This window comes from Notamacropus eugenii, chromosome 2, assembly GCF_028372415.1.
Source record: "Notamacropus eugenii isolate mMacEug1 chromosome 2, mMacEug1.pri_v2, whole genome shotgun sequence".
Classification (NCBI taxonomy): domain Eukaryota; kingdom Metazoa; phylum Chordata; class Mammalia; order Diprotodontia; family Macropodidae; genus Notamacropus; species Notamacropus eugenii.
In genome coordinates, this window is record NC_092873.1 from 456,533,304 (window position 1) to 456,552,525 (window position 19,222).

A 19,222-nucleotide genomic window follows, 5' to 3' on the forward strand; every position below is an offset into this window, starting at 1 on the left:
GACAAAAAAACATTTAGTCTGTTAATTTGTATTTTTCTCATGTGTCTACACAATATTGAGTTTAGGGCTTAAATCTCTCCACTAAAAGCATTGTACTGAGAACCCTATGCAGTTTGTCACAAAGTTTAAGTTCTGTGCATTACATTGATACATGTGTGGATAATGTCTTTCCTCCTATCTATATTACAAAAGTGTCCCTTTTAATGAAAAAAAGAAGATACAGATTTCAGAATTCTGTCCAAATTAATGTCTTATTCCTATCCAGTCTCCAGTATTCCTATTCCAGTATGTTTCTGTTGCAGAGTCATTCAAGTCATATCTGACTTTTTGTGACCACATTTGGGATGCTGTTGGCAAAGAAACTGCAGATATTTGTATTTTCTTCTCCAACTCATTTGACAGATGAGGAACTGAGGCAAACAGGGTTAAATGACTTCCCCAGGGTCACACAACTTGTAAGTATTTGAGATCATATTTGGATTCAGGAAAATGAGTTTTCCTGACTTTAGGTCAGCACTCTATCTGTATCACCTCTCTATCTATACTGTATACAAACCTATCTATGCTGTATACACAAGAAAATAAAATAAAATATACCACCAGCGCACAATGTGCTTTTGATAAGTAGAGATATCATATAAACCTATGTTTGGGGGACAGAAAATTTTATTTAGCTTCACAACAATTTTTTACAGAGGAGAATGGTATAAGGGCTTTTTACTTTGTAAAATCCGCAGGTGTAAGTTTCTTTTAATGCTAACAAGGAAAGAATAGTTGCAACTGTTACTAATAAAGATTTTTAGTTTCACTTTGAAAATGTACCAAGGTGACATAAGATAATTACATGTAAAGTTTAATATTTCCAAATATGGAATATGAACCTGAACGAGACTCCTTTATGTCTTGTTGTCTTTTCCATTATTTCATAATTTAATTTTTTGATCATCCTCTTATTCATCAAAATTAAATATGACTAACTTAAGTTCACAAATTTGAATTCTCAAACAATGTAATGAACTCAAATTTTTCTGCAAGTCTGAAATTATTTATACTAGAATCTAACATCACTTTTGTATTCATGAATCATTGAAAATGGAAGGTAACAAACAACTGAAATTAAATAAAATGGATCATTTCAAATGCATAAGCTCTTCTCTTTCTCACTAATTCACTGCTATAATCTGGTGAACCAGGCTCCTTCAAACTAAGTAAGACATTATACAAACGTAAATGTAATCATTTTAATAAATGGAGTAATTTTCAAGGAATTGCAGAAAGGCCAATGAATTCATTATTCATGAATTGCTGTAAATGGGTTTATTTCTTTAAAAGTATTTGTATTGCATTCCAACTTTTCCAACATAGCCTTGCTGCTTGTGTTTATTCCTCTTACTTGAATATGCTGTAGGTAGATGAATTCAAGTTTAAGTTAAGGTAGTAACAGAACAAGGCAAAATGGTGGCTTAGATTTAGATATTGAATTGGAGAACAGAAAGCCTTCAGTTAAGCTCTCCCAACATTTCCAACTGGATAACTTGAAAATAATGCTTCAAAATCATATTCTGAAGTGACAAAAAGTGAAGCAGTCATGAAGCCAAAGGCAATTTAGAAGATTAGGGAGATGTTTGACACGGTGATGGAGACTGACCCAAAGCCCAAGTGGAAGAAACACTAGTGATTGTATGAGGTGGTGGTGAATTTATCCAACACCTTTATAAAATATCTGAAAGCTAGGCCAAAATTCTCTCCTATTTTGATTCTTGATTTATCTTATATATTTCTTTACATCACCTTTCTCTTCCCTTCCTCCTGATCCTTTCTCCTCCCATTTGTTCCTGACTTCTGTGTTTCTATCTTTTCATCCCCACTTCTGACACATACACACGTGTGTCATGTGCACATTTTGGGAATTTAATAAATTTTTGTTAAATTAAAGTTTAATTATAGGGATTTAAGGGAGTTGTGGGAAGGAAGGGCAGTACAGGTAGGAATAAAAAAATAAATTCCAACTTAAATTTATTCCTATCTAAAATTATAACTTAACTAGGTGGGCACAGTGGATATAGTGTTGGATCTGGAGTCTGGAAGACCTGAGTTCAAATCTTGACTTTATCATGAAAACTAATTAATTGTAATACTATTTTTTTGGTTTCTTATGACTTACAAATTCACAGTTCATTCTAATTTCTTTAAGTCCTATTGTTTTCTTCAATGACATTGAAATATAAAATTTACTGAGCACAACACAACTGAGTTCCCTTCTAGCGCCTCATTGATGATCTTGGAGAAGTCATTTATCTACTTATCAAAGTCAACTTCTTTTATACTGGAAATAAATTCATTAAGCTATTTCTCAAAAGAGTTTACTTGACGATGACCAAGGAGGTTGACCAGAGCCCAGCTGTGGCACAGGAAATTTCACAGATATTTGTACCTTAAAGGGTCTCTGCTACTCCTCTCTCTGTAGTTACATGTTATTACAATGTACTTTATTATGCACTCTAAATGAAATATATTGAGTAGTTTTCTCCACGTTGAAACAGCTTTCAGTTTATAATTTAATAGCACTGTGTAAAAGCAGCTTCCATGCTAGTGCTATTAACTATGAATGATCTTTGTTCTTAATTACCCCTTCCTTTTACAAAGTTTCGATATTTTTCAATACTCTAGGTTCATTACTTATTTAATCTTCCAGTCATTCTAAATTAACAGAAATCCTGATCCCACTAATTTAACTTTTGAATTAGTCTAAATGTGCTTATGCTTTAATTTATGTTTGACAATAAGGCAAGAAACATCGTGAAATAATTTGCAGTTTTGTTCTCTCAAAATTCCCATTTTTATACTGATATTCATAAGCCATATAGTCCTTTTTAATTTGGTCATTTGTAGTCTAACCACCCTCTATTAGGTGTTCATGCACTTGATTCATTCACATACTTTTCTATAAGCTATATTCTTGTTTAAGTCTATCTTAACGACCCTTACCCTAATTTGTTACAGCCTTACTACTTATCAAAATACAAATAACAAAGAACAATTTTATTTTTCACTTCTACTAATTTCAATATAAGTTTTGCTGTGTTTCTAATTTACCTAAACAATTGATTCTAACTTTAGTGGTATCATTAAATTTCACATATTTTCAGTTGCTTGCTGATTTCAAAACAAACTCTTATTTTCCTTGAAGGACTTTGGGATTCATTTTCAATCTGGGAGTCCTATTCAGTGCTTGCTTGGTGCCCTTAGGTTGGTTGCTTAAAAGCAGCAAACAAAAATGCACATAAATTCCAGTTCCAATTTTATCCTTTTGCAATCCTAAGATGGGAAAATTTTCCAGTTCTGCCTTAAAATAATAAAAATACATTTTTTTCCTGCAATAAGTTTGTCTCAACTTTAAGGAAAGTTTTTTTTAGCTGTACCTTTAATCTATACTAGAGGTAAAACCAGTTTCATAGAATGCTACTTTAAAACATCAAACTCAGAGGGTAACTAAAGCTGCTTAGAACTTACCAAGTTCATATACATAAATATATCCATATATTTATGTATATGAGAGTGTATATGTATGTATAAATTCTGAATTGTGAAATTATTTAAACTCACAGGGCTTTATTCTAATTTCTTAAACACTTCTATGAATTTACTGAAACTTTATTTCACTTAGTTCCTCCTGAACAGATTCCTTGATTAATGCAACAGTTCTGAAAATTCAAACTGAAGGTTTAAAATCAGTCTCTACTTATTTTAAAGTTCTCCTTTTATGGAGTAACTGATCTGTCAGTTTTTGTTTTCATTAAACTTTCCAAAGTTTGCTAATACCTCAAAAATTTTTAAATCAAAATTTAGAAATTTCCAATGGAGAATAATAAATTTAATTTCTATTATTGTTTTGTTTTTTATCTTTTTTCACCTCTGTAGCCTCCAATGTGGTCAGTAGGAAATAGAAAAAGAAAAGAGAGACATGTCTTTTGTGGAGACTTTCTGAAAAGTTGGATTTTTTTTTACAGTCTTTTCTGCATGGTTTATTAGTTCAAAGGAAAAGGAATGGGACAAACCAAATTGTTGGAAACACCTGCCAGAATGAATTAGCACAATGCACAAATAAGACCGCATACATTTCCCATTCTCTTAAACATTTTTCCTACTTGAATAAGGTCCCTTTCTATCTGAAGACAGGAACACACTACTCCTAAACTTGGAGTTTAATGGACACACAGAGAACATATAATAAGATTTGACACAACATGAAATCAGTCTTGAACTTCTCATAGATTTTCTCTAGGAAATTTGGAAGTCAGGATATTACCTCTTTTCTGTTAGGTGTACAACTTATGACAATTCTGTGGCTGGGGTCCTACTGTCAGTCTAAGATTAATTCTTCTGTTTACTGTTTGTATTAATGTATTTTTAAATAATCCTATATATAAGAAAATGTAGTTTAATAACAATGTCAAATTGCTTTAGTCTAATTTGCCAACTGTGTTCATCCATTTAAAGAGCACATTATACATACACACACACGCACACTCACACAGAAACACCATACTTATATAGACAGACACATGTGTGTATACATATATGTACACTCATATGCACACATATACAGAGACAGACACAGTAATTTTTGAAAACCTTCATCTTTGTATTTTTTCCTTTTCAGAATAGGTCCCTACTAGAGAATTCTAGTTCTAGGTTCTATGCTAAATCATGTAAAATGTATTTTTAAAGAGAAGTGATTATTTGACTTATTAAATGGTTTTCCCCCCAAAAAAGTTTTTATTCATTGGGAATAACCTCCTAGCAAAAGACTTTTTGTAAGAGAAAAAGAAATCTTCCTTATTAATGTGAGGATAGCCTCTAGTAATTTTTGTTCTTCTCCAAAATGAAAGTTTACCTAAAACTTGAAAGAATCTTAAAAATGTGCACTTAACACTTTCTACAGAGGAAAAAAATGGTGATTTTGGTGATTCCCTCCTCAATACAGGATTTACCTTAGCTCAGAAGAATTTAGATCCTGAACTGAGTAGAGTGTCTGAGAAGTCCCTCAGTGACCATGGATCTCTCAGGGAAATTCCTTGGAGAGGATCATCTAAGAAATTCTAGAGTTAATTTCTCGGGTCCTATCTGGCTGCCAATGTTGAAATTAATTATCTGAAATAAAAAGAAGCAGGTGTAAATTTACTGAACAAATAAATGCAAGATACAATTAAAACAGCTCAACTAGTTCATCGATAATTAATGAAAAGTAATTTACAAGCCTTATTTTTTTTTTTATAAGAGAAAAGAGTGGGGAATCAGGAAATTTGTTTTGAACATTTGAACATAATTCTGTTGGACAAGACAGTTCATGTGACTAATTCACTTCCCCAGGGCTTCTTAACCCAAATTTATCAAAGTGAGATTTCCCCAGAAGTCCTTGCCATATAGGTGATGCTTTTTGCAACCAAAAACCTTACCAGGAAAAAGGAACTTGTGTTTTATAATTAGCAGTCATCCTCCATCTTCCAGCTGCCAACCTTAGATGATTTCATTATTCAGCTGAGACTTTACCTCTAGTTTAAGAAAAAAGGGATCCACTATTAGAAAGTGGAGTTTAACTTTTAGTAACCTCTCCTATCTCCATACACCTTTCTCTAGCTGCTCAGAAAGGGCACCTAAGACTTTGGCCAATCACTCTTTTTTCAGTTACTAGAAAGGGGAAATTAACCTTCAGAAAGAATCAGAATACTTTGATCATTTTATTCCTACAAAGTCTTACTCTAAATGATCTGCTACTAAATGATTAAGCCTTATCAATCTATTCATTCACTAAATCTATAGGTAACCTAGACTTAAGGGAATAACTATGTTAGTCTGGCTTAGCTGTTAGGGTTAGCTTTTCCTAAAGAAGGGAGCTTAATGTTACAATCAAGCTAAAAATAAATCGAAAAGTCAAAACTAATCATTTAAAGCATATTTCTTTCCATAATATATATTCACATGAAAGGCCAGCAGGATCTGATAAATAGCCTCATAGTACACTAATTGTGTACAACGTAATGTCTGGTAAGACATTGTACTTCAGTGATTGGTTTTGATGTGTGTGTGTGTGTGTGTGTGTGTGTGTGTGTGTGTGTATTTAAATAGGCTTTATACATGTACATCATTGATGAAAGCCTTGCTTTGGTGCCTCAGCTTTCCGTGAAGAATAATATCCATAATGCAAATGTCAAGCATTTATCAATCTAGAATAGCTTCAGAGATGGATCCAGCAATAGATTGTATGGTTTTCTAAATTTGGAGAGCCTCATCACTAGATTGATTGTACAGGAGATCTCATGAAGATCATCTGCTGAGTTGTTTAGATGGTAAACAAGAGATGCAATGGGGTCAACCAAACCAACCAAATAATTTAGGTTATCATACTATTGAATCATCCATTAGTTAATGAGTTAACTATCATGTGCCAATGATTGTGTTAATTTGTGGAAATATTTTTAAAAGGCAAGAATTTGTCCTTGCTTTCAAAGAACTCACAGTCTAATGGGAAAGAAAATACACAAGCAACTATGTACATAAAAGAAGAAAGATTGAGATTCATAGCAGAAGGAAGGCACTATGATTAAGAACGATTGGTAAAGTTTTCTTGTAGAGTCAAAATTAGATAATATTTGAATGAAGCCAGGAAAGCTAGGGAACAAAAAAACTAAATAATATTTTGAAAGAAGAGAGAATTGTTGAAAAAATAATGAATTCGATAAAATTCCTGCCCCTTCTAGCCTAAGCTATTTAAATATTTATACAAAAACTTGAAGTCTCTATCTCTCTGCTACCTTACCTATCAAATTGGAAGTACAGCAAATGATATTTGATTCTGAAATTGCCATAGGATGAACATTCCAATAGTTCAAGAACTAACGATTTTATATACCCTTCACTGACAAATATTGTAACTGCTCTATACTTTAATATGTTTTCATGAATTAATATTAATAAAATCACCATCTCATTTCCCCCTTTTGGGCATGATCAATAAACATATTCAAACTTAGCAAGTTTGCATTATTCATTCGTTAGTTCAACAAGCATTTATCCAGTGCCTACTGTCCTGTATTTCCCAAAAGGTATTTTTATTCTACGTGCTTCTTCACTGTGGATTAGTTAATCTTAGAAGATCATTCCCAGGAAGCAATATTAATGGCAACATTAAATTTAATATGAAGTTTTAGTCACTGATTGCCAAACATTGTACTTCCTTGCTGTGATATTGGTAAGATCTAAAGTTACTGACTTGGAGTTCCTTTAGCATATAGGAATGAACAGTGGTGTTACTCTAGAAAACTGTAATGGTAATTTAAATGGAAAGGTCTCTCCCATTCATTAATAGGCCTATATCACCTGCCTAGGTCACATGGAAGTCAGAGCCACATGAATGTGTGGAAGAAGGCGTTTGCTCAAGGGGTAGAGCAGGAGAGTTGGAACAGAAAGAGGCAGAGCTAGAGCAGAGCTGAAAGGAAATTGGTCAGAGCAGTCAGAACTGAGGGAGAAAGAGGAGGCAGACAGGCTCATGAGTGCTTGTGGGAAGGCTCTAGCATTTATGGGAAGGCTTGGGGACGTTGTTGTCCTCTACATAGTTACTATAGATTTTTGTTACTATAATGGATTTGGCTTCTGGTGTCTGAATAAATATTTTGGTTCTATCTTCCATGTACAAAATGTGTTGCATTTCCTCTTTAAGAATTGTGCCTGGATATTCATGGCCACCATAGGTGCTGTGAATATTGCATTGGTGCTACAAACACTTCATCAAAATAAACTTATGATATACTCCAAGAAGTCTCTGAAGTTACCTGCCTTAGAATTTTGTCTAGCTTTCCATAAATTTGACCTAGGTTAACTTTCTTTCTAGTTTTTTCCTATCTTCTATCCTACCTCCATTAATCATCTCATCTCAATAGTACTCTCCCTATATATGATTTATTTATTTGACAGGGTGAGTATTCTTGAGTCTGACACCCCAGTTTTTCCAACTTCCTTGATAGGGTCCAGGTTTCAAAACAATGTCAATAGTTTAAAAAGTTATCTTCCTGTGTTTGGGAATAGTTAAATAGGTCTGCATTAATATAGCAAAAGAGATCACTCCACTCAGACTTATCCTACTTCTACTCCAACTTCTGAATCTAATTTTGTAATGTCTTATTTTAGCTAGGTTAACTCTTTGCTTGCTATCACCCTTTGTCAAAACTCTCACTGGTATATTTGAATAATTTTCTCAGCTTGTCTAGTATAGGATTTCCTTATTTTATTTTGCAATGTGGTTTTGAGATTGGTGGAGAGGGAAAGTAGCTGTGATTATGATGGGAAGAGAAAAAAGGGGAGATTTAGACTAGTATAATCTTTAAGTACCTTTTAAAGTCTATATTTATAAGTCTATAGATCACAATAACAATCATAATAGCTCTCTTTAAAGTTTGAAAAGGACATCATGTATTATATCATTTGATACTGCTGACACCAATAAAATGGAGGAACGTATTATATATCTCTTCTACAGATGGAATTGATAGTGAGAGGAGTTAAAAATTTTCTGAGGTTTACATGGTCAAAAAATTTCTTTGGAAGGATTTGAATTCAGGTTTCCTTGACTCTAATTCAATTGTTCTACAAAACATGATATTCTGCCTCACAAAAAACAATAATGGAAGAACAGGTATATGTTTGTGTGTGTGTGCTTGTGTGTGTGGGGGGTGTGTGGGTGTGTTTGTGTGTGTTGTGGACACGTGTCAAGAAGTAGATTTTTTAATCAAATAAAAAGCTAAATATTATACCCTAATTATGTGTGTTTGTGTGTGTCCAATATGAAACAACGACTTTAAATTAACTTTGGATATGAAGGAAAATGTAATTGGATAACTAAGAACCAACAAATCAATATATTTTAATGAGAAAATGATAAGTAGTTTCTTCTGAGAAGAACCAGAACACACACATGCACACGAGGTATAGTGGACAGAGAGCTGGTCTTAAAGTTGAAAAAATAAGGTTCCAAGTTCCATTTTTGTCCAGTATTGATTGTGTGAACTTGGTCAATGTACATAACTTCTCAGTGCCTGGGCAATATTCTAACGATATAAGTATCAGAGAATATTCCTACCATGAAGCAATCACAAGTCTGATAGGAGAAAAAGACAATTTAAAAGTCATATGGAAAAGAGTATGTTCATTTTATCTCTAAATTATACTCAATATTTAAAGGAAAATATTAAATGAATGTAAGAATCTATTAAATAACACATAAAATCTCTGGCAGCTACAATAAAACACAGTTAACTTTACGGACTAAGATGATAGTCATGAAGTAAAAGTTTTGAAGGATTAATAACTTCTAACTTTAAGAGGAAAGGTCATTTGAACCTGCCTTTGCAGGTAACTTGACTGTAAGTGATTCCGATTACTTGTAAATAGAAGAGATAATTTGTAGGGCTGAGCGGTGAGGGAAGAAGCACCTTGGAAATACAATAGCATGAACTGAGGATCCAATTAGTAAAACACAGAGTTTCTTCTAATAACACCAATCATGGAATCACTCATTACCTCCCACTTTCTTGCCTGGATAGGCTGAGGAGCTGGTTGTTTCTAAGCCCTTTTCCCATTAACTTCTTTTTCCTAGAGCAGGCAGAAACAAAACTCATAAAGCAACAAACACTCCTAGCAGGGAAACTTCTATACATTCACAAAACTCAAAATTAGCTAAGTAGGGAGACATCCCTTGATCCCTTTCCCTACTCCAGGCTGAATAATTTTGGGGTGTTATGTGGTAACTTCCCCCCCCCATCAGTGAGGTACCACATTATTCAATTCTTTATTCAATTTCATTCTCTATTTCTTCTACCTCAAAGTAAACCCCTTGGGCAAACCACCAACAAACATTTATAAAGTACTAAATATGTGTCTGGGGCTATTCTAGATGCTAAGGATACAAAGAAATATCAAGTCATTGACCTCAAGGAGCTAATATTTGAATGCAGGAGACTTTGTCTGTAAATCAGAACATACAATATAAATATGTAGTTGATTGAAGGTAAACCTTAAGAGGATGGCACCTATATTGGGAGTCCCAGGCAGCAAAGAAAATGGAGGATAGTCTTCAGGATCAGCAAGTAGCCAGTATATTTGGAAAACAATGTGTGAATGGTGGGCATTATAATGTAAGAGATTGGAAATGTAGGAAGGAACCAACTTTTAAAGAGCTTTAAATTCCAAAGAGGACTTGGGAGCTATTGGAATTCACTGACTTAAGAAAACTAGCTCAAGGAAAATCACTTTGGCAAGTACATGGAGCATGGACTGAAACTGGATAAGACTAAAAGCAAGCTGTCAAGTACTAAAATTAATCAAATCTATGACTTGAGAAATAAAGCACCTTTAATTAACATGACAGGATAGCAAACGTGCTCCCCCCCTTCCAGGGGGTTGTCTCCTGAGTGCAGAGTACAATGGATTTCAAACTCCAAAATCCATGGAAAGGCTCCTTATACCTTCAGCAGGAGGGGAGGAGGAGGTAGAGAGGCCTAGTCATGAGACCCTTGTGGCTGTTAATAATTCAGGCAAGGAAAACCATGTCATTCTGGCTGTCTTGCCTGCATATCATGAATCCTAAGAGAAGGGAGTGGGTCAATGATGTTAGAAACTCAGATCCAGCTTAAGCTAGATTCCTTTACAAGGTTGGGAGATTTAGGGTGTGGTTCAGATCAAACTCAGTAGTAGTATCTTAAGAGTAGGGATATAAAGACTTACTGAAATTCTTATACAACAGTGATAATTAAGGGGGTGGTAGTCCATATTATATTTGGTATGAACAATTTTTATCATTATAGTAACAATTTTTTTTTTCCTGCCTAAGTTCAATAATTACAACCGTCCCTTCTACAATGCAACTTTCTCCATTGTAGGTTTGACATATCATGGGTTGACATAAGAAATTAAATGAGAATTTTGGGGAAGTTTTACGGTAGTCTTAGATGACATATGAAGGCCAACATACAACGCAGTGCCTATCATCAAATATTTAACCCAAATTTCAGAATAAGGTACTCTAAACACTCCATTAAAGAAAAAGATAAAAAATTCACTTTCTCTGGCATGGAGGGATGGCCAAAAAATTTAAAGCAGATTGTCCAGATTGAGGGGGTGCCATGCCCCTAGTCCTAAAATATTAAAGAGATTACTGTAATAAGTTCTTTCTGTAGGACATTCAGCTTAAAATGCTCAAAGGGAATTTAGTAATATAGAAGTGGAATTCAGGATTGAGACTAGGACTGGATAAAAACACCTTTCAATCATTTGAATAAAAACAATAATTAACACCATGGGAGCTGATGAAATCCAAAAATGAGAAACTTGAGCAACTGAAAGCTACATGTTCCTTGGTACTATTCAATTTTGACCTAGGTTGATGCCCAGCCCTGTCCATGCTACCATGCATAGTCAGAAAAGCTTAAAATCCACTGGACACCTAGCTGTTCCTATTTTATCAGCAGAAAAATTCCTTTCCCCATTTCCTTTAAAATACATTCTCAGGAAAGGTGATAATAGATGATCTTATCATCCTTGGAATCAAGGGTTGCTAGCTTAAAAATGATGGGAACCATGGATGAAAGGAACTACTTCATCCTAGAGTATGTGACAAAATAGAAGAAAGCTAGACACAGTATTAAGTGTGCCCTACATATCATGAATGCAGATTCCAAGGATTGTAGAGGAAACACAGTTAACATTCAATGGACTAAATTGTACAGCGGAAGTCAAGCAAGAATGAAAAAGAAGCTTGAAAGAATGAAATCTTAAAGACATAAGGTAAAATAATTTCTTTTTAAAAATTATTTATTTTTAATTTTCAACATTCACTTTTATAAAATTTTGAATTCTAAATATTCCTGCTTCTTCCCCTTTCTCCCTCTCTAAGACAACATGCAAGCTGGTATAGGCTATACATGTACAATCATATTACACAAATTTCAACATTAATCATGTGAAGAAGAATCAGAACAAAAGGGGAAAACCATGAGAAAGAAAAAAGCAAAGAAAATAGTCCGCTTTGATCTGCATTCAGACTCCATAGTTCTTTCTCTGCAGGTGGATAGCATTTTCCATCAAAAGTCTCTTGGAGTTGTCTTAGATCATTTCATTGCTGACAAAAGCCAAGTCTATCAAAGTTAGTCACCTCATAATGTGACTGTTACTGTGTACAATGTTCTCCTAGTTCTGCTCACTTCATTCAGTTTTCATTGAAGGCTACAGGATTATCTGAAATCTTCTTCCTCATCATTTCTTATGGAACAATAGTATTCTATTACGTTCATATGCCACAACTTGTTCAGCCCAATTGATAGGCATCCCCTTAATTTACAATTCTGTCACCACTAAAAGAACTGCTGTAAATGTTTTCTATGTATAGGTCCTTTTCCGTTTTTATGATCTCTGTGACATACAGACCTAGTAATGGTATTGCTAGATCAAAAGGTATGCTGTTTTCTAGTCATTTGGGCATACGGGAAAATAATTTCATCACATAGTTGTCATTTTAGATATCTTGACCAGGTTCCAAGAAAAGATAGAACCACTGAACACAGTAAATAATAAAACATCTAGAGTATTTTATTCACTTCAGGGTATCACACTTTAGGAAGGATATTAATTATCTGGTAAATAGTCAGAGAATATAAGCTAAATGGAGAAATGTACAGAGATTATGTCAGAAAGACTAGGTGAAATAACTGGATATATTTATTCTGGATTAGAGGAGACTCAAAAGGAAATTACATCTGTTTTCATGTAAATGGATGGTAAGGATTGTCCAATCTATATTATCTCCCTGTCAAATAGTTCTTTCTATAATTCTTCTAAACATGTTAAACATGTTTCTAAAAGAGACAAACATTACCACCACCAACAGCAACAACAGCTACAAAAATTGGAAAACAAGTCACTCAGCTCTTGACAGAAAGATATGATAAACTCTATTTATTACATGCTTTTAAAAACCAATTTGTACATAACAGAGATTCTTGCTTTGACAAGCATTTTCCTTTTGGATTCCACAATGCATGTAATAAAGCATTGAAAGACATATAATAAATTGAATGTGCTACTTTAAAGCCATTATTATCTTAATTTCATCTGAACTTATTCATGTTCTCATCTGTGCTTTTTGTTTTATTCAAATGCCTCGATGATCATCTCTTCTTTCTTTCTTTTTTTTTATTGATGGGATGGGAGGGATATCATTATCACAAGTTCCCTTTCTCCTTCAAATCCCTCCCATCAGAAAAAAAGGAGAGCCAAAATATAACAAATAGCTATAGTCCTTTATCCATATATCTATCTTAAATTTGTTTCTTGAAATGAAGATCTACATAATCAAGTTCCTACTAGACATTTCAAATTGGATACGCTGAAGAAATCGCTAATTCAATACATCCAAAACAAACCTCATTATCTTCGTTTCTAAAATAATCACCTCTGCCAAACATCAGTATATCTTTTAAGGAACTATCATTTCTCTCCCTTTCCAAGTTCACCACCTTAGATTTATCTTTTACTTCTCAGTCTCATTTAACCCATATATTCATTCAGTTGCCAAATCTTGACATTTCTACTTAACAATATTTCACATTTGGCTCAATCTGTAATCATATTTCTATCAACTTAATTCAGGCATTGATCATTTCTTCCCCTAGACTATTGAAATGGGCTGCTAATTAGTCCCCATTTACAAACTTCTCACCATACCAAATCATGCTTACCACAGCGGACAATTTCATTTTCCTTATATGCCATTCTAATTATGGCATTCCCTTATTTGATGAATTTCAGTATTCCCCTGCTATCATTAAAATCAATATGTACTTGTCTACTTGACTTCAAAAGACCTTCATAACCTGACCCTGATTTTCCTCTTCTAGTTTCATTATACTATATTTCTCTCCTGATTTGTTGTTGTTCAGGTCTTTTCAATTGTTTCTGACTTTTTGTGACCCCATTTAAGGTTGTCTGGTGAAGATACTGGAATGGTTTGACATTTCCTTCTCCAGTTTAAATAGGAAAACTGAGCCAAACAGGGTTAATTGACTTGCATAGGGTCACACTGCTATTAAGTATCTGAGGCCACCTTTGAAGTTAGGGAGATGAGTCTTCCAGACTTCAGACCTAGCGCTCTATCCACTGCGCCACCTTGCTGCCCTCTGTTTTGCTATAATCTCTCTCTATATATATTCATTAAATACATACTATGGGTTTAATCTAGTGGAGAAGGAAATGAGAAGCACTCCACTATCTTTGCCAGGAAAACTCCATGGATGATATTGATGTGCTTTGTCCACAGGAAAATGAAAAGTTGTATATAACTAAAGGACTGAACAACAATAACAATGTGGGGAGATATTGTACTAGGAGCTGCTGATACCAAAACAAAAGTGAAATGGTCCATTTGTTCAATATCGGAGTACAAATTGATTTTTCTTTTTTTATTCATTATATTTATTTTTAATGTTCTACAATCACTACCATAAAACTTAGATTTTTTTTCCCCCTACCTATCCCCACCACTCCCCTCCCTCCCCAAGACGGCATGCAATTCTATATAAGATCTACACATACATTTCTATAGAATGCATTTTCACTATAGTCATACTGTGTAACAGTGTGGCAGAAACTAGGCATAGACCCATGCTTGATACCTTACACAAGAATAAAGTCCAAACGGGTACATGATCTAGGTATAAAGATTGATAATATGGACACGCTGGAGGAGCAAGGAATAGTGTATTTATCAGATTTATGGAGAAGGGAAGAATTTTTAACTAAAGAAGAGATAGCATTATGAAGTACAAGATGGATAATTTTGATTACATTAAACTGAAAAGTTTTTGCACAACCAAACCCAATGCAACCCAAATTCAGAGGGATGTAGTCTATTGGGAAAGAATTTTTACAGCTAATCTCAAGGATAAAGGCCTCATTTCTAGAATATATAGAGAACTCAGTCCAATGTACAACAATACAAGTCATTCCACAATTGATAAATGGCCAAAGGATATGAACAGGCAATTTTCAGAGGAAGAAATTAGAGATATCTACAATAATATGAAAAAATGCTCTAAATCACTTTTGATTAGAGAGATGCAAATCAAAACAACTCTGAGGTACCTCATCACACCTATTAGATTGGCAAACATGACAGAACAGGAAAATGATAAATGTTGGAGAGGATGTGGGAGAGTTGGATCACTAATTCATTGTTGGTGGAGCTATGAGCTCTTCCAATCATTTTGGAGAGTGATGTGGAACTATTCCCAAAGGGCTACAAAAAAGTGCATACCCTTTGACCCAGCAATATCGGTTCAAGTTCTATATCCCCAGGAGATCATAAAAATGGGAAAGGGTCCCATATGTACAAAAATATTTATAGCAGCACTCTTTGTGTTGGCCAAAAACTGGAAATCAAGGGGATGCCCATCAATTGAGGAATGGCTGAATAAATTATGATATATGAATATAATGGAATACTATTATACCATAAGAAATGATGAACAAGAAGACTTCAAAGAGGCCTGGAAAGACTTATATGATCTGATGCTGAGTGAAAGGAGCAGAACCATGAGAACTTTTTGCAGAGCAACAACCACAGTGTGTGAGAGTTTTTTCTGGTATACTTGGATCTTCATAGCAATTCAAGGACAAAAAAAGTTTCCCAATGGTCTTCTAAGGCAAAGTGCCTTCCACCTCCAGAGAAAGAACTATGGAATTCAATCACAGGATGTAGCAGATCATATTTGTGTGTGTGTGTATTATGTTTTGGTTTGTTATATGACTTCTCCCATTTATTTTAGTTCTTCTAAATTGATTTTTCAAAATCAGTGTTACAATTCTAGGTACCAGATTCACTCAGAAATTCACATTGTACTATCAGTGAAAGTGCTCAAGGAGATGTAACATAATAAATTAAGTGCTATCAATGGGGTGATGGGACCTGGACCCCTAAGAGGAAAAAACCATGTCTTTGAAAGCCACCTAGTCCCTGAATTTTACCAGATATTTAAGCAGCCCATATCACTGATGCCTTTCCTTTCCAATCCCCTGTCCTATTCTGTCCTGTCCTGTACTATCCTGTCCCCTGTCCTCTCCCCAAACCTTAAACCTACTACACTCTGAAACTGGGACTCCAAGGGGCCCCTGCCAAGGGCTCCTGGACCACTCTAGCTTTAGAGTGATTATCAATAGTAACTGTTGCTGTTTCCCACCCAGCCTGATGCCTTTCTTTTTCTTGACCTGGTTAAAGGGGTCACGCCCTTGTTACTTTTTAAATTGGTCTATTCTATGAATGAGCATTGCCTCACCCTAAGTGAGTACTTGCAAAAACTTTAACCTAAAAGGCCCAAGGTCTCTCAGTGCATCCCGGGCCATCTTCAGTTATCCTGAGGAATATCAGGTCATTAGATTCAGATGGCTCTGGAGGAGAAGTGAGGCTGATGACCTGCAGAGCCCTCCCTCACTCAAAACAAAGTCAAGTGCAAGTCATGGCATCATTTCTCTGGTGTCATGGTCTTCTTCAACAAGGAAGGATGAACACAAAGATCACTGATACCTCCACCCAAGGCAACTGTCCCACCCCAGCCCAAGGAGATTACCTAATTAGCTTACTAGATATTCCTTTCACTGTCACTTTTGACCCCTCTAGACTACTTCACATATATAAAGACCACTCCTTAATCTCATCTAGAGCACTTAATTGGCCTACTTGGTAATTCTTTCACTCTTTGTACCACCCCAGACTACTTACCACTTCTTAATCCAATCTAGATCATTTCACTGTTTCTTTTGTATATAAATATCAGTCTCACCTCCTTTAAGTTGCAGGTTCACTAGAAAAGCTTCCAGCTTCTATTGGCATTACAATAAACTTTGTCTTTTAACTGGGAAAAGGTTTGAACACATGATTCCTTCCAGGCAGACTCCATCCTGTACCCTGACATCTCAGGGTTCCCTATAACCCCAAACCAATGCATCAGGGTTCTCAGATATGCAAACCACATCAATATCAAAGAAAGGGAAAAGAAATAAAGGAAATTACTTCATTGAAAACAATATATAATGAAATAATAAAACACAAAGAAAAGAATAAAAAAAGGAAGACAACGTGAAAGATTAATTAGGGAAACTGAAAAATGAAGACAACAATTATTAAAAGATGTATCAAATAACAGAATGAATAAAGATGAAGAAAGATTGAGTCACAAAATGATTAATAAACAAAAATTATCACAGGAACTAAGGGGAAAAAAGGACAAAATATCATACTTCCAAGTTACACAGAATAAAATCATTAGACTAGATTTCATAACTGAAGATAAAAAAAGATGTTAAACATTTTATATAAAAATAAACAGATTTTCAATAATAGCAACATGTAATATTTTAAAAATATAGTACTCAGGAGGAAGAGTCATAAGGATAGAGAAAAGCCTGGGATTCACATGAGCTCTCCCAAAATTCCTCTGAACACCTTTAAATAATTCCCTAAAGTAGATAGTGGAGTGGCAGAACCCACAAAATGATGAAGTGAAATAATTTTCCAGGCAAAGGCAACCTTAGAAGGCTGGCAGAAAAGTCTGTTGCACTGGGTTGAGAGTGGAGTGTAGTTCAATGGAGGCTGCACCAGTGCAGACCTGGCCCCAGCAAACCAGAAACAGGCCTTGGCAGCAGCTAAACCAGGAGTAGCTGCTGCTTTCAGAACTCACAGCCCACAGAAGGTAAGGGGATACAACAACTGGTCAAAAGGAAATTACACAGTCTCTTGGCTGGCACTGGGGAAGGACTGTTGCTTTTCTCATACTTAGATCTGGGTCACAGTTCTCAGTGGCAGTACCAGGACAAGGTGGAACACTAGCACATTGGTGTTAGCAGCCTCAGGGGAACAGGGTTTTGTCATCAAAATTCCAGGTAATAAAAGAGTGCTTGTGGTCTCACCCAGAGAAGAGTATAGGCCAGGAGAAAGATAAATACACCTCACCTTAGATTATATCATCTTGGAAGTACTGAAAAAGTACAGGTTCTTAAAAGTATCTATGAAAACAACTGCACAAAACTCCTGAAATTGAGGACAGTAAGCCTTTCACCCTGGAAGTAGAACATCACTTTAACAAGGAGTTAAATGTCAGGAAATATGCTGGACAAATGAGGAACCCCCAAAAAATCTAACTATAGAAAGTTGCTATGGGGAAAAGGAAGATCAAAACACACACTCAGAATAAGAGAACAAAGTCAAAACAACATCCAAAGACAGAAAAAAAATGAATTAATCTTGGATCATGGAAGTGCTCAAAGAGGATTTTAATATGAAGTGAGAGAAGTAGAGGAAAATTGAGAAAAATGATGCAAGAAAATCATTTAAAAAGAGTCAGCAGCTTGGTTAAAGAGGCATAAAAATGCTGAAGAAAATAAAACCTTAAAAAAGTGAATAGGTGAAATGATAAAAGAGGTAAAAAAAAATCAAGAGAAGAATGTCTTGAAAAGCTGAATTGACCAAATGGGAAAAAAAAAGATATATAAAAATTATTTGAAAAGAAGAACTCCTTAAAAACTAGAATTGGCCAAATGGAAAAGGAAGTATAAAAGCTCACTGAAGAAAATAATTTCTTAAAAATTTCAATTGAATAAGTAGAAGTTCCTGAGTTTATGAGACATCAGGAAATAATAAAACAAAAACAAAAGAATGAAAATAAAAGAAAATGTAAAATATCTCATTGAAAAAAAATTGACCTGGAAAATAGATCTTGGAGAGATAATTTATATATTATTGAATTTCCTGAAAACTGTGATAATAAATAAAGAGCGTAGATATCATCTTTCAAAACATTATCAAGAAAAAAAAAACTGCTCTGACATTCTAGGACCAGAGGGTAAATAGAAATGGAAAGAACCCACCTATCATTTCCTGAAAGTGATCCCCAAATGAAAACTGACAGAAATATCATTGTCAAGTTTCACAACCACATCAAGGAGACAATACTGCAAGCAGCCAGAAAAAGTAATTCAAGTATCATGGAAACACAATCAGAATAACACAAGATAAAACAGTAGCTATTTAAAGAATGAGAATGCTTGAAATATGACATTTCAGATGGCAAAGGAGATGGATTGCAATCAAGAATCACCCAATAAAAGTGAACACAATCCTACA